The following is a 16,089-nucleotide window of genomic DNA, read 5'->3' as shown; positions in this document are numbered from 1 at the left end:
GGACAGCCTGCCTCACCATGGTCTTCACCGTGGGCTACAGGGGAATCTCTGCTCTGGCACCTGGAGCACCTCCTCCCCCTCCTTCACTGACCTTGGTGTCTGCAGGGCTGTTCCTCTCACATAGTCTCACTCCTCTCTCTGGCTGCAACTGCTATTGCACAGCAACATTTTCCCCCCTTCTTAAATACATTATCCCACAGGTGCTACCACGGTCCTGATGGGCTCCGCCTTGGCCAGCGGCGGGTCCATCTTGGAGCCGGCTGGCACTGGCTCTGTCAGACATGGGGGGAAGCTTCTAGCAGCTTCTCACAGAAGCCACCCCTGCAGCCCCACCACTACCAAAACCTTGCCATGCGAACCCAATAGAACGTATCACTGACAGACCTGATGCAGGTTCTGGTGCAGGGAGAAATCGTTCATGTGAATTATTAAATGCCTGTATATCATTCCAAGACATACAAGAGCATAGTACAGTTTGCATGTAGGCAAAGCTGGTATTTTAAGGATCTTCATCTTTCTAAAAGAAACCATCTTGATAAGCTTGTCTGCAGGAGACTGGTACCACAGGACTCTCTTTGTAAATAAGGGTAAACTGAGGCAAGGAACAGGAGGTCCCACAACAGGGGAGTGGGAGGAGGAAAAGTCAGACCATGGAAAAGCTCATCCCAGACTGCTTTCTAGGGAAGAGCTCCTTGCCTTCTGTGCGCAAGCAGTGCTCTGTGGGCTAACAGGGAACTGAGGTGAAAGGCTGCACAGAAGCAAACTACTGCCTTCGCTGCTTCTGCGCTATGAAAAAAAAAATTACAAATATCCTTTTTTACAAAGCCTCAGTGCTCAGAATTTTTTAACCTAATACTGCTATGCACAACTGTGCAACGGGTCTCCAGCTGAATTCACAACAGTTACCTTACTTTGTGTTACGAGCAGAGTTTAATCCTTCTGGAGCCAAACTGCATAAAATTGCCAAAAGCTGACACACGTCTCTGCTCAGCATTGCCCATTGACAAGCAGGCACCCCTGGCCAAACCGAACGGAAAGCATCTGTCAATAGGTGTTAATGAGACCATAGCATGTAGCAGGCAAGACCCAACCAGCTCAGCAAGATCAGACAAAATTCATGTTTTCATCAAGTGATCACAGCTATCTACGGTTGCACTCAGCCGTCAGGGGATCACTCGCACACATCCTTCCTTACACAGATATTTTATGAATTTCAGAGTTAGCAGGATGGAAATCTGCCCTTTCAAGCTTATCTGTCAAAGCAGAGCTTTGGTGCATACCTTGTAGGGGCTTGTGCAGGAAAACAAAGTGGTATTAAAGAATGTCACAAGTCTCCTTCTCTCTGAGCCAGCACGGTAGAAGCATGGGGCTGGAAGTACTTTTTTTAGCAGAGATGTAAAATTAAAGGCCCCATCGCTGGTATCTAGTCCTGGTACCATGTTGTTTTTGCAGGAAGTCATGGACAGCTTCAATCTTCGTACCTGCCAATGGTCCCCAGTGAAATGCTGCTGCTGGGATAGGTGTGTGGCATGATTTCAGGTTGTCAGGCGACAGGATCATACCTTTGAACAGTGGTGAGTTAAAGCAGAAGGAAGGGAGGGGAGAGGGGAGAGAGGGGAGGCAGTAATTCACAGAGAAAATTTTCATTTAATTAACTGATTATTTACATCTGACGGTACAAATCAGAGCTAAGTATATCCATCCAAGCCAAAGTATATGATTCACAGTTTGTCAGATAGATATTCTGGAAGTGAGAAGTTACAGAAATAAAAGTCATGAATCATCAGTTGTTCCTTTATGCTTGTGGACAGCATCTTTTATTACACGTAAATTCAATTTATAACCATCGCAAACAGAAAAAATAGCTAAAGTAAAGTTTGCACGGATAGAAAAGTGACACAGCTTTCAGAACAAGAAATTGCAGTCTAAGGATGGGTTCTGCCTCATTGCTTTAGTGGGATCCACCTGCCCAGCAGCGAACATCTGCAATGTGTGTTTATGGGATCTACTTGGGGATTCTGCATCCCGGTCTAAAATAGGCAGCTACAATGACAAAGTGCATCCTAAAAGCGGCTGTTTCCCTCTGTTTGACCATCAGAGTAAGCTCAGATAAAGACTGTGGTTTACTAAAGTTAGGTGAGATGAACCCTACTTGCTAATACTCCTTGAAGCCAAATTCATAAAGTCCTTAATAATTTTGAGAATTTCAGGTAAGATACCTAGCTTGAGGCACGAGCCCTTCTTTGCCGTATGCTGAGCTCCTGTGGTGCTACCTATGAAGATAAAAGCTGCAAATACCTCTTCACAAACACGTTTAAAAGTCATGTTGTAGAATCTGAGCTGGACAGCCAAAAAGACATGGCTCTTTTTTAATGTGAGGTCTTTCTGGTACCCATTTCACAGGAACCCGCTACTGTGTAAGGTTCACTGTGGGCATGACTCAGCCCCATCCTCCACTTGAGATTCACCATGAGCTTTTGCCATGGCTTGCTGGGAGGGCACACGTAGTTTAGTCTGCAGATGTAGTAAGCACATTTCTTGATGTTTCTTTAACATTTCAAGAAATGTCAAGGGTTTGCACAGAGGGAAGAAGAGCCCCATCCCAAAACATCCTGCAAAGGCAGCTCCTGTCCCATGTCTCTCTCTTCTAAAGATGCACCAAACAGGAGGACCACACCATATATTTTTGTTTCTCTGGAGCACATCTATAGAGGCAACAAACAAGGGGATATGAAGTTAGCTGTTTAACTGACTCAACTGTTTAGAAATTTAACAAGCAAATGTAAATACCACTAGGTATCCGGAAACTAGTGTTTTCTTTTCTGTCTGAGACAGCAAAATGAACAGAGAGCAATATCCAAGCACTGAAAGTTGGCAGACTAGGGACAAAAATATACCAGTTGCTAGGAGATGGCATTTAAGCTAGAATTTTAGGCAATAAATAAAAATGAAGTTATAATAAGAAATTTTGTTTAGGGCAGGAATCAACATGAAGCAAGCAGTTCTTTATGAGAGGGCGCAAAGCTGCCATGGCCACCGAAGAGCAAGGATACCACCCGACATCACACCACAGGGACAGAGGTGGATGGGAAGGTTATTGACTTGACCGTGGGAACAAAACCCCCACCAGTGAAAGACACCGTGGACAAATCTCTTTCCGAGTTGAAGTTGCTGGGAGATGTGCCACCAAGGTAAACAAGGGCTGTACTTCAACCTGCAAATATCACCTTTGTCTGTGACGGCAGCCCAACCAGAACATAGAATATTGTGAAACTCAGCTTGCTCCTTCCAGTCGTGAAAATTACAGAAAAACACAACAAAAGTGATTGCTTGTGAAGTTGAATCCGCCAGAATCTGCTGGTTTCTTTCACCACTGAAAGCCCTAATTTCTTAACTGAATTAAAATCAATAAATGCTGCTTTTTAAGATGAGAATGCCTTGTGAAACCGAATGGGCTTCAACTGCAGGGCCAGCAGCGAGTGGGCTTGGCTGCTCCTTACAGCAGCCCAGTCCTTGGTGGGATTTGCCCCAGTAGGATCTTAGTCCTGTTGAAATCAAGGGAAAAAATTGCAATATATCTCAAAAGGTCATTTTCTCCCACACATACACAGGTAAAGTTTGCATGTGATCTAGCCCAGCACGTGGCAATCACCTACGTCTTTGGAGGATGCAACCCTCTTCTGGTTCATATAAAGTAATTATATGCAGGTCTTAGAAGCAATGTTTGCTTCAACACTGCCCCTGGGTAATTTTCATTGCGGACACACCTTGACCAAGGCTGGTAAGCACTTCTACAGTACATGGTCACGGTGATTACAGTAATTAATAGGTCCAAACCGTAGGGGTCCCAAGGACAAGATGGAAATTCAGACCTTTCATAACTTTGATATTACCTGAAATCCTGAACGCTGGAGCACTATGTGTTTAGACTTGCTTAGGCTAGTGTTTGTCGGAGTGATTAATAATCTTCTCTGGGCAGCAGCCAAAGATCAGAGTCCATGCTGACACCTGCAATCTGCCAGAAGGCTTTGATATTGTCAAAAGGGTATTGTCAAGCCTAAAAAACCACTGGTTGGGGGGATACATGCTCCTTGCTCGGAAGATCCAGAGGACCGTCCTCTCTGCTGGCCCAGCTTGTCTTCCAAAGGATAACTGCTGATTGCAGGCATTACTGGCTGGTGCAATAGCCTCTCCAGACCTAGAGGTGCTGGCAGGAAGGCAGAAATGTACTTGCTGTTACATTAACGCTGCCAGTGGCACTGGCATCTCCTCTTTATGCAATCCAGAGAGCACAGATGGTACCATCACATCTGGATCTGCACACTTGCCAGGATACTCCACAGTAAGGAAGGGCTGGACAAGGACTAGCTGGTTGTCATTCGATCCCTCTGATTGATCCCACTGCTAGGTGGGAGAGTATCAGCCAGGGAGATTTGGCTGGATTTTTGTCATTACATGTGGTTAAGAGCCTAACCACCACAGGCACTGACTGCATCTCTCTTATTTTATTATCTCTATGTGACCTTGCTTGAGCAGGAGGGTTGGACCAGATGCCCTCCAAAGGTCCCTTCCAAACTCAACCATTCTGCAATTCTCTGATTTTTATGCCAGCAATGATTCCTGAATTTACAGAGCTGAATGTAAAGCCCAGTCAATGAGAGACGTCACCTTCGGGAACCTGCTCCTTCCACCCTGTGAGAGGCCCAGCCTGTGCTGTAAAGCTTTCCAGTTCCACAGGCATCCTCACATCCTCCAGGAGGGACCTGGAGGATGCTCTGAGAGAGGATGATAACAGTGGTGTATCCCTAGTGCAGGAAAGCACGCCCTTGCAGCAGTGTGGTGATGCACTTGGGTCACAACAACCCCATGCAACACTACAGGCTTGGGGAGGAGTGGCTGGAGAGCTGCCTGGCAGAGAGGGACCTGGGGGTGTTGGCTGACAGCCAGCTGAACATGAGCCAGCGTGTGCCCAGGTGGCCAAGAAGGCCAACAGCATCCTGGCTTGTATCAGCAATAGCGTGGCCAGCAGGAGCAGGGCAGTGATCGTGCCCCTGTACTCGGCACTGGTGAGGCCCCACCTCAAATACTGTGTTCAGTTTTGGGCCCCTCACTACAGGAAAGACTTTGAGGTGCTGGAGCGTGTCCAGAGAAGGGCAACAAAGCTGGTGAAGGGTCTGGAGAGCCGGTCTTATGAGGAGTGGCTGAGGGAACTGGGGTGGTTTCGCCTGGAGAAGAGGAGGCTGAGGGGAGACCTTATTGCTCTCTACAAATACCTGAAAGGAGGTTGTAGTGAGGTGGGTGTTGGTCTCTTCACCCTAGTAACAAGCAATAGGACAAGAGGAAATGGCTTCAGGTTGTGCCAGGGGAGATTTAGATTGGATAATAGGGAAAATTACTTCACCAAAAGGGTTGTCAAGCACTGGAACAGGCTGCCCAGGGAAGTGGTTGAGTCACCATGCCTGGAGGTATTTCAAAGATGCATAGATGTGGTGCTTAGGGACCTGGTTTAGTGGTGGACTTGGCAGTGTTAGGTTAATGGTTGGACTTGATGATCTTAAAGGTCTTTTCCAACCTAAATGATTTGATGATTCTGTAATTCTACGATGGCATGGCCACGCTGGGCTGCAGTGGTCTTTTCTCCCAGAATGACTAGAACTGCCTTTGCTTCGGCCAGCAGCAAGCACAGATTTATCAGCAGGCAATGGAGGCAGTAACCCTCATCCCTGCTGTGTCAGGTGGGAAGGGCTGGCTGCCCACACTGTCCATCTGTCCACACCGTGGCTAAGCCTGGGGCTCCCTTAAGCCCAATGTGGGATTTGAATGAAGATCAGAAAGAAAGAGAAATGTAAAAGAGGCTTGTGGGAACCGTATGATTTTTTCCGGTTTATATTTAAGACTGTGTTACTGGGCTTCCAAGGGCCGGCAAAAGGATTTTGTCCATATGAAGATGGTCATAAATCAGGAAAGATGAGCCCAAATTATCCTTACTGTTCAGTTTGCAATAATTTGCAGTGCCTACAAGCTAGCAAAGTGTGCCAAAGCCAACCATATCCTGGGCTGCATAAGAAGTGTGGCCAGCAGATGGTGCAGGAGGTGATGCTCCCCCTGTACTCTGCTCTCATAAGACCCCGGCTGCAGGGCTGTGTCCAGCTCTGGGGCCCCCAGCACAGGAGAGGCATGGACCTGTTGGAGCGGGTCCAGAGGAGGGCCATGAGAATGGTCAGAGGTCTGGAACACCTATGAAGAAAGGCTGCCAGAGTTGGGGCTATTCACCCTGGAGAAAAGAAGGGGGAGACCTTATTGCAGCCTTTCAATACTTAAAGGGAGCTTATAAGAAAGAGACTTTTTACCAGGGCCTGTAGTGACAGAACAAGGGGCAAAGTTTTTAAACTAAATGAGGGTAGATTTAGATTACATATAAGGAAGAACTCTTTTTTACGATGAGGGCACTAAGACACTGGAACAGGTTGCCCAGAGAAGTTGTGGATGCCCCATACCTGGAAGTGTTGAAGGTCAGGTTGGATGGGGCTTTGAGTTTTTGAGCAACCTGATATAGTGCAAGATATCCCTGCCCATGGCAGGGGGTAGGACTAGATGATCTTTGAAGGTCCCTTCCAAACCATTCTGTGGTTCTATGATGTGAGTTTTAAGCCCTGTGTTCTGATTTGTGGGCACTTTGCGAACCTTTAAGTCAGCAACACAACTCCTAAGGGCCTGGGAAGAAACTTCTGCTTCTTTTCTGGTATCTAGGTCTGATAATAAAGAACTGCTTGGTGAGATAAGTACCCTCCAAATCCAGGGATGGGTACATAGACCAGTCAGCAAAACCAGCAGCCACAGGGCTTCTCTGATGGAGCTCACCACTGTGCGGCATCTTTCAAACGTTAACAGCGATGTTTATCTGCCTTCAGAGAAGCTTGCTTCCCACATGCATGGACTGTGTGCGAGTCAGGCCTGCTTATCTCTTGATACAATCAATGTGCAGGGCCTGCTACAGTTTAGTCCCTTATGCAAGCTTAATAAAGCCAGAGTAAGTGCTGCTCTTTCAGTATCAGCTGAAGAAGGAAGTAAAACCACAGGGCACTGCCAGGGGTTCTATGCCAGCACTGTGTGAATTGTAAGAAATATGAAAGGGGGATAGAGTCTGTTAACATTTTCCCTCAAGTTTCCTATTTCTCTTCTCTTAAGGTTCAAGGTAGATGAGATACATCCTGCTGTAATCTCAACTGTAACTCAACACGCAGGTCTGGGGGAGCAAGGGGAGAGGGCAAGAGGCTGGTCTGCTTTTCCTGTGCGAAGAAGGAGGCAGGGAGGCCAGAGCAAAATATTTCTGAGGTCCACTCATGGCTCAGTGGGGATCCCAAACACCACCTTTCTCACTGGTTTAAAGCCACAGAAGCTAGACGTGCACACCCTGGAGGGACTGAAGTCATGCCAATGACTAGAAGTGACTGCTAAAGGCTTGCCCTCCGCAGTAGCACGGGTCACAAAATCTGGGGAATCTGGAGAGCTGAGCCAAGCCGAGCCCAGCCAAGCTCAGCCCAGCCCAGGGATTCTCCGCTTCCCTGGCTGAGCTTAAGGATTCTTCTTGTTTCCTCAGCAGCTGCTTTGGGTTTATACTCACCACCTACCTATGGAAATGGGAACTTACACACACTCACTCCATGAAGCAGAGCAGGCTGCATGGAGAAGATGGATTACTTTCATCTTTGTGATTGTGTTTTACCTTTTGATGCCCTGGATGTTTATTTCTTTATCATGTATTAATTATTGGCATTCTCTAGGCTTCCTTCTGTCTTAATCTGATTTAAAACAGACATTCACATTTGAGAAGTAGCTAGCATGTATTACAAATCCTTTCGCTTGGTTTCCTATTAATGCAGCCAGCTTTGATGTATTATATTAATGCTGCTTGCCAGGGGTGAAATTAGCACACCACCTATGGAGAGGCACTTTCTCAGTGAACCTACTGCTTTTACCCACAGGCAAAGCATCTACCTCCCTTGGTGCAAAACCTGGATCCTGACTGCAGCAGCATGGTCACACAACCGCTCCTCTCCCCACTGCATTTGTGTTGGTTTTGGGAGGCCCAGAAGCTCTGCATCCTGCCCATGACGCGGGGCACCGCACGCATACCCCAACCTGCCACTGGGGAAGGGTGAATTTACAGGAGAAGGAATGGAGGAAGCCAGAGCTAAACACGCTACAGTGCACCAAACCAGCAGCTGAGGGTTGTGCAGGGAATGAGGCAGGTGAATGGAGAGGAACACGTGGTCAGAGGAGGACTGGGCAAGATCAGGATTTGCATAATGGTCTTCATGAGGGTGTAAGCACAGAGGCTGAAACGCATGTGTGCTGCAAAATTATCTAACATTTCTGTTGTAATATCTTGGCCAGTTGGGGAATAGAATAAATCAATCCTCTGGTGAGTTCGGTACCAGCATTTCCATCCCCCCCCTCCTCCTTTCTTGTTTTTTATTGCACTGCATTGCTTACAGGTCTTTTGGGAAGTTGCCCCAAGCCCGACTGATCTATTTGAATTGGTTCAAAGGGCATATGGAGCCATTGGTGTAACTCACTCAGGTTGGTTTAACTGCAGTGGTGAGTGGTGGGCACAGGACCGAGTGACCAAAGGTGCAGCGTCAGTCTTGCTGATGTGATGGTTGCTGAGCTGGCTCAAGTCACCAGCCTCAACCCACCACAGTACTCGTGCAGACTTTTCCTCTGCTCTGCTGAGGTCTGGCAGTCAAACTGCATGGAGCAGCCTCTCCTCACCCCACTCTGGCAGAATATTCTGGATCAGCTGCGACTCCTTGAGCAGGAGGGTTCGCTCACACCTGGCTCCTGCTGTTGTGAGTGGGTGAGGAGCAGTATTTCCACGCAGCAGAGTTGGAGAGGAGATGGCCTTTGGCCAGTAGTAGCACCAAGCAGCAGGGGCTGGAAACCAGGCTGTTGCAGAACAGCATGTCTGATCACGGCGTTAGCTGATTAGGAACAGCTCGAAGTGAACTTATTTCTTCCTAAATGCCCACGTAGAGTTTTGCACCAGGTTGAGCTGGTTTTAAAAACATTTAAGTTAAATTATTACAACTTTTCTGCCCATGGACAAGACTTAAAGCAGCTTCCAGAGCTCATTTACAAAAGGGGTTGGAAAAGTTATTTCAAGTTAACAGCCTACATTACAGTAGTAGTTATTTGAACAGGTGGGGACTGGGGGAAGTAGGGACATTAGCCAAATCATGAATCATAAGCTAATCAGATTGCCACCCATGTTTGCACCAAAAGAAAAAAAAGCAGTGCATGAAAATACCACATATCGCCAGCTACAGAACTGACTTAGCAAGGACCAAAACTTTTGTTGGGGTTTGCTGGGGTGAGTGGCTGTGCTTCCATTTGGTACGGGCAGGGGCTCTCTCTGGAAGCCACCAGAGAGGCTGGCTCTCCTCTGACTCCACCACCTCTGAAGGCCTGTGCCTTCTTTGTGCTCTTTGCTCCCCTCTGCATTTCTGCTCCATCCAGGCAGGGGTGAGTTTGGGGCCTTGCACTCCACATTTACCCTTCACTGAGTCTTTTCTGCCAAAGTTATCAGTCCCTTGGATTTGAGGCTCTTCCCACAGGTGAGCTGCAAAGCAAAGAGCTCAACTCTGGATGTCCCAGGCGGGCAGCCTGGGACACTCGCAACCTCCACCTCTTCCAGGGATGCTACAAGCTCCTGCCTCTGGTGCAGGAGGATGTGTTTGACTGCCTGGGAAGAATCGGGTCACAGAGCTGTTCCTTGACCCTTCCAAAACCCAGGCAAAGGGCTGTGCCACACTGCGGCTCAGCTATGCTGGGCAGCAAGGGCTGCAGCAGGTCTGCACTGCCCATGCACTGCAGTGGGGGTTCGCCTCCTCCTGCAGCGCAGTCACTGAGGAGTCGCTGCGGTAAAAACAAAATGGAGATTTAACTGGCAGAAAAATAAAATAAAATTAAAACTACACTGTTGAAACTCTGTTGATGTTAGTGGAATTCCTCATGCCTAAACCAGAAAGCAGAAAATCAGATCTAAAGAGTTGAGGCTGCTGGCAGATGCTTGCCTGTTTGTGTGTGCAGTGGAGAAAAGTGCTTGTTTGGTGCTGATTGCAGACTATGGAATAAGAGCAATTTCTCATCCCACCTCCACAGAAGCTATTTAAATAGTTCTACACCCACTTTGAAAGATGCTCAGTTAGAAAGGGAGTAAATCTGGAAGTTATTACTCCTCGAAGGAAGAAGCACCAATAAATAGGCTCTGCTAAGGCTGCTGGTGCTCTAGGGGATAGCACCCGCCTAAGAGCTACGACTCCCTCCGCCAGCCTGCCTTTGCCATGAAACAGTTTTTATTAGGCAGCCCACAGAGGAAGCACACGCTGCGGGAAAGAGCCCTGCGGCTCATGTCTGAGAAGCCCTCTGAGGCGACTCTCTGTCCCAGTGAAGCTACGGGCCAAAGCTCAGCTGGCTACACGCAGATGCCTCGCAGACTGCACAAGCCACCACGCACTCACCAATCCAGCACAGGAGGGGAGGCAATGGCCAGCATAATCCAAGGACACTCAAGGTGAAGCAATAGGCAGAGTGCTAATTAAAAAAGCCCTTATGAAATACCAGGGATAGGGTTGTGCCACGTGCAGTCATTAGATGCCTGCCTTTCCCCTCCTTGGGGATTCCTGGCCACAGACTCACACAGAAAGCGAGCAGCATTTGCCAGCTCTTTCTCAAAACCAGCGGTGGAGATTTAACCCACGGCACAGCACCTCTGCGGGGCTCCTGGCGGGATGCTGCCCGCCGCCTGGCCACGCCCTTGGCCACCAGTGCCCTGTGTCACGCTCCATCTTTGCTAACTCTCCTGCCCAGTGGGCTGGTGCACACCAGCAGAGGCCCTTCCCCCAAGAGCAGCTGCCGGCCAAGTCTCCTCCTGGGAGGTATCGAAGGAAAAGTTAAACCCAGGTGAGGAACCAGGCTACCAGCTCTGCACACAGGGAGCCAGGGAGTGTGCCACTGGTCGCTCCCAAGCCGTCTGCAACACTGGTCACACCTGAGAGCAGACGTTCAGGCAGCCAGGGAGCTTTCCCAATCACACCACATTAGGTGTTTGTAGATTTTAGGTGTTTCTGAATTAGGTGGCACCCAAAGAGAGACTTTTATGAATTTATGCACTAAAAATAGCCAGAGTGCCTAAGTCCTCTAATGGTTCTCATACAATGCTACTGTAAGAGCCAGCTGCTTGGATTTATACCCTCTCAGCCCAGTCATCCTGCTCTGTAATGCAGCACGCCAGGGGCCCCGACCCTACAGCGAGTTTTAGGCAAAGCCTTATTTGTCTCTGGCTTTCCCCCAGCAGAGCTCTACTGTGAGATTAAGATCTTAATATTTATAAGCCTCTGGTTTTACTATCTGTTTAATGTCATGGTAAATCATGTGCCTACACTGCTCTCCCTCCATCCCACCTGAAACCCTCACCTTCTTAGCAAAGGCTAGTTATGTTTTTCCTTAAAAATAAACTAATTATAAAACCACAGTCATTTTCTCACACTTAAACAGCCTCTGTAACAACCAATTATTTCCGAGGACATGAGAAACAGCTGTTGCAATGCCAAAGCTCCAACAGTTATACCTCTGCTATTTGAACGGATAAGAGTTGATATTTTTATTCCCATGTGATATTACCAAGATGTGATAAACAACCGTTGCGTTAGTATTAATCTGTGGAGGAAAGATCACTTTAATTTGCTCCAAGCTGAGGAATAATTTTGACAGAGTATTACCATTCCACAATACTATTTGAAAGTCTCTCCGTCATTCCTGCCTTTTTTCCCCTTCTCCTTTTGTTTTTGATAAAGCCACACAATCACGGGCAAGAGCTATTTGAAGGCAGAGACAGTTTGTAAGCCAGCCTTAAATCTTTCCAGACTGGGGAGTGGACTTCAAAAAAATGCTTCCCAAAGTTTAACCCAGCACTGTCAACAACTGAATAAAAGGAGAGCACTGACTTTGCCTCCTGGGGACCTTCTCGGTTCCCACCAGAAGGTGGGCAAACATCACACAGGAGTCAGTTCCTCTCCCGTGGCCTTCAAGTTGGGACTTCTGCTAAAAGCTTTACTCTTCAATCTGTGTATAATCACCCAAATCAGAGTGGGATCTGCAGGTACTCGGCATCTGTGGAAAACAGGCTGCCTTCATTTAGGCTTCTAAGTATAAAGCCAAGCCTTTAGCTCCGGGCTGCTGGCTCTGCAAGGTTTTGCTTAATTCTTTGGAAATCCTTGCTGCGCTTAGCCATGGAAAAGCACGCCTGTGGCACAAAGAATGGTGATTTGAGCTAATTAAGCAACAGGGTAACATTTTTTTAACTGCACATGTGCCTGTCACCAAGGCCTCCCAAAAATCTTAGCTGTGCTGCGTTTTTATGCTGCTTTTCTCCCTAGGATCATGACGCACTTGACAATGGTGATAAATCAGCTCTTGTGCTGTCCTATTAGCCAAGAAAGCATTATCAACCCCATTTAGCTGGGAATGTGAGGCCCACAGGAATTACCCCAGGTGGTTACCTGTAACAAGCCAGTCTCAGGAGGGGAGTCCCACTCCACCCAGCCTGGGAGGATGCTCTCCTGGAAGGCACGAGGGTGAATCTAGGTCTTCTACTTGGGCAAACACTTTAAGCACAGAGTTACTGGATTAAAAAAAAAAAAAAAAAAGGGTTACGGGCAAGTGAGCATGTGGCAGAATTTTCTCTTATGTTTTGTGTGGATTTCAACCCAGGAAGCATGTTTTGACGTTCAGGATTGAAGCCTGTAGGCAAAGTTGATAGAGGAACATCTAATGCCCAGTGGGTCAGTCGAGGACATTACTCAACAGCATCAAAACTAAGGTGCATCCAAGTGTGCAAGGAATTTGTCACATATAAAAGGGGGAAGGTACCATGGACTTCATGCTCTTCCAGAGTTAGGAGGCAGCTGAGCAGAGAGCTCTGAGGAATTATGTTTCAGAGGCACCTAAAACTGCAGCTGGACACCAACAAAAAGACCAAAAGGAGGAGTCCACAGTAATCCACCTCTTTAAGAATCTGGCCCCAAGTGACTTGCCACAGATTGGACAGGTGTTAAGTTACAAAGCCAGAAATAGAAAACCGATTCCCTCTCCTGGCCTTTCATTTGAGGGCTTGGACAGATTCCCAGACAACTGCCAGCCATATGAAGAAATAAATTACTTGGAAGAGTGCAAAGGGTAGTGGACCAGGGTCAAAAGCCGCCACCTGCAAACTTGCGGGCCCATAGCAGGAGCCTGTGGCCAGAGCAAACCTGGGGGTTGTGACTCATGTATCTGCTGCATGAGTACATTGAAATACCCTTTCACCACTGATCCTTTTCTCCAGGCAGGATTTCTATTATACGCTGGTTTGTGCTCCACCAGCCACCTGCCTGGTAGCAGATGCAGGCAGATTTATTACCACAGAGAAAGGTAGGCTTCCATTTCTGGAGCGCTTGCCTCCAGCGCCTGCCCGGGCTGCGGATAACTCCCCGGTGGCAGCTGAAGGCAGGCTGCGCGATTCCTGCTGGCTGCCGTGTTGCCCACAGGGCCCGAGCGGCAGTGATGAAACGGGCCAGAGACAGGCTGATTTTGTTCTGTTATGTAGGAAAATTACAAACAGTGGGTGATAGCTGGTTTAGAAAGGTGGTCTTCAAAAAGGCAACCGATCACCATAGCCCCTCTCCCCAAAGCAAGGGTCTTGCACACGCCTCCCTAAGCAAGTCTTGCCCAGCACAACAGAATCCAGATGTGTCCGGAGCAATCGTACTGCAGCTCAGGAATCGTATGGATAAAGCCTGGTAGCAGTGATGTGCAGAGGTTTATTTCTCTGTGCTCTAAAATGACACCCTAACCGCCTCTGTCCAGATCCAAATATTTTAAAGCTGAAGAATTCACTGCTGCTGTGAAGTGGGCAACAGCGTGGGTACCCCATGCACAGGGCAGTTCAGCTGGAAGCCCAACAGCTTCCACCTCCCTCCTACACTTCATTGCAGTGAGCAGCACATTTGTGCCACGGGCTCACCAGCCCCATCCTCAAAAATCTGCTTGAGCAGCTACCGTCCTTGGCACGGGCAACAAAGCTCACAGGCTTCCTTTTCTGTTTGAAATGGTCCTCAGAGGCTTAATTTGCAGACGGTAATGGGATTCCACCTTCCTGCGCCTAACAGAAGGTGCCTCTGCAAGCAGCCTCGGTTCACCTTTCAAGAAGCTGACCTCTTTTTCTTGAACAGCATCCCAGATTTGGTATGTGGGCTGTGACAAATGTTTCAGGGAAGGATTACAGGGTTAATTAATACATTAATATTTAATCCTGCTTCCCTGCTATCACGTCGTTGGCCAAAATTTCTGCCCCCTGGACCCAAATCTAGGCTGGCCATTAATATGACTTTATCCTCAGAATCTTGACATTTTCTTCATATTATTCCCAAATCCTTTCTTCTGCCTCAAGCCCTGGCCTCCTTTCTCCAACAGTCCTCCCTACAATCAAACTGATTTGGAAGGGAATTATCTTCTCTCAGCTCCAGCCACAAGACTGAACCTCATTTACTGTTGGTAACATGCCCTTCCGCGGTAGGCGCTCACCTGTTTCATTCAGGAGGCACGCTTCTTCACCTGCGTTATCCTTACGTTTCTCCTTCACAGCTCTGCAGAAGTGGAGGGAGAAGATGACAGGACATGATGGGAGCTGCAGCTTACTTGTGGGACAGGCATGGAAGACTACAGGGGTGGGGAAGCCCTTGGACAAGCCGGGGTTTCTGTCCTTCAGCTGGTGTGAGACACCACTGGACCTGGCAGCAGGAGGGTGGGAGGTGGGGTTGCAGCCTGGGGAAGGTGAATCCGTTACAGCTTTAATGCTGGATACCAGCATCAGGGAAAGCATGCTGGCCCAGGCTTTAACACAGGACAGTTTCTTGACATCCAGGGTCTTGTGCAACCAGCTTGAAGCCTGTCCCATCAATTTCCCTGCTATTATTTGCTGAGCTAGCAGAACTGGATTACATACACCCATGCACAGTGCAATCACCCTGTCCAGCACCACATGTGCCAGAGCAAGCCAGGGCTCCCCGCTGCACCCCCACCACCCTCTCCAGCCAAGCCCTGCCCCGGGTTTGCCACATAGGCCAGCCTGTGAGGGAGATGGGGGCTCTCCCCAGGAGCCCAGGCTGGGGTGATGGACTCGAACACCAAGGAACGGATGAGATTAAGGACAAGCGTGTAGCTGCAAACACGGCTGGGTGCTCAAGCAGCTCCCTACAGACTACTCATTCCATCAGCACTTTTTCGGTGTCCTCCAGCCCCAAGAATGCACCTGGGCAGCACGCAGGGCCTGCTCCCGAGCGGCGCCGCCCGCCTCGCACCGGGCCGGAGCCGGCGGCGGGGCGCGCTGGGCACCCCTGGATTTAACCGCATCCCCGGCGCGGGCAGCGGAGCCACGTCCCTCCCTCCCTCCCGCCGACACCACCGGCCAGCGGCTCCGGCCCTGTCCGCGCCGCTGCGGACGCTTGTTTCCAGGCGCCTCGTGATGGGTGTTTCGGGTCTCGTCCCCCCTTTTGGGTAACTGAGTCCGCTCCCGCTGATAGGCCCCCAGCCCGGCCGTGCCCCAGGGCGGCTCCGGCACGGCGGCCCCACGCTCGGCAGGGGGCAGCAGCGGCACCGTCGGCGGAGAGCCGGTACGGGCTGACCTCGGTCGGGGGCTGCACCGGAGGGGGGAAGGGGACGGGACCGGACCGGACACCGGGGCGGGGGGTGGCCAAGGACCCCAGGCGCTGGGCCGGGCCTCGCTGGACCTCAGCCCGACGGGGTGCGGGGATGGCTGGCGCCGGTGCCGCCGGGTAGGTGTGGTGGGACCCCCGGGTGCGGTGCCACTCCACCCGATCCCACCGGCAATAGCGGCGCCCCCCGCCCCCCAGGTTATGAATGGGTGCAGCGGAAGCCCCGCCCCCCCGGACGTGACGCCCCGCCAATGGGGTGCGGGGCTGCGTGGCTGGATGAGGTCAGCGCGGCGGTGCCGGGGCGGGGGCGGCGCGCGGGGGGCCGGGTGAGGCG

At 49.6% G+C, this 16,089-nt stretch overlaps 1 long non-coding RNA gene across 1 annotated transcript; it reads right to left on the bottom strand.

The window, feature by feature from the left end:
- Positions 1-1,533: 1,533 nt before the first annotated feature.
- LOC142053670 (uncharacterized) lies at positions 1,534-15,922 on the bottom strand. Its single transcript, XR_012659294.1, has 3 exons — positions 14,626-15,922; positions 12,564-12,685; positions 1,534-2,705 (listed from the first exon to the last, which is right to left on the bottom strand). It is a non-coding gene; the product is annotated as an uncharacterized LOC142053670 (long non-coding RNA).
- Positions 15,923-16,089: the final 167 nt, after the last annotated feature.

The sequence above is a fragment of the Phalacrocorax aristotelis genome, chromosome 2, assembly GCF_949628215.1.
Source record: "Phalacrocorax aristotelis chromosome 2, bGulAri2.1, whole genome shotgun sequence".
Classification (NCBI taxonomy): Eukaryota; Metazoa; Chordata; class Aves; order Suliformes; family Phalacrocoracidae; genus Phalacrocorax; species Phalacrocorax aristotelis.
Note: the sequence above shows the minus strand (reverse complement) of the source record. Positions and strands in the feature narration are given on the sequence as shown.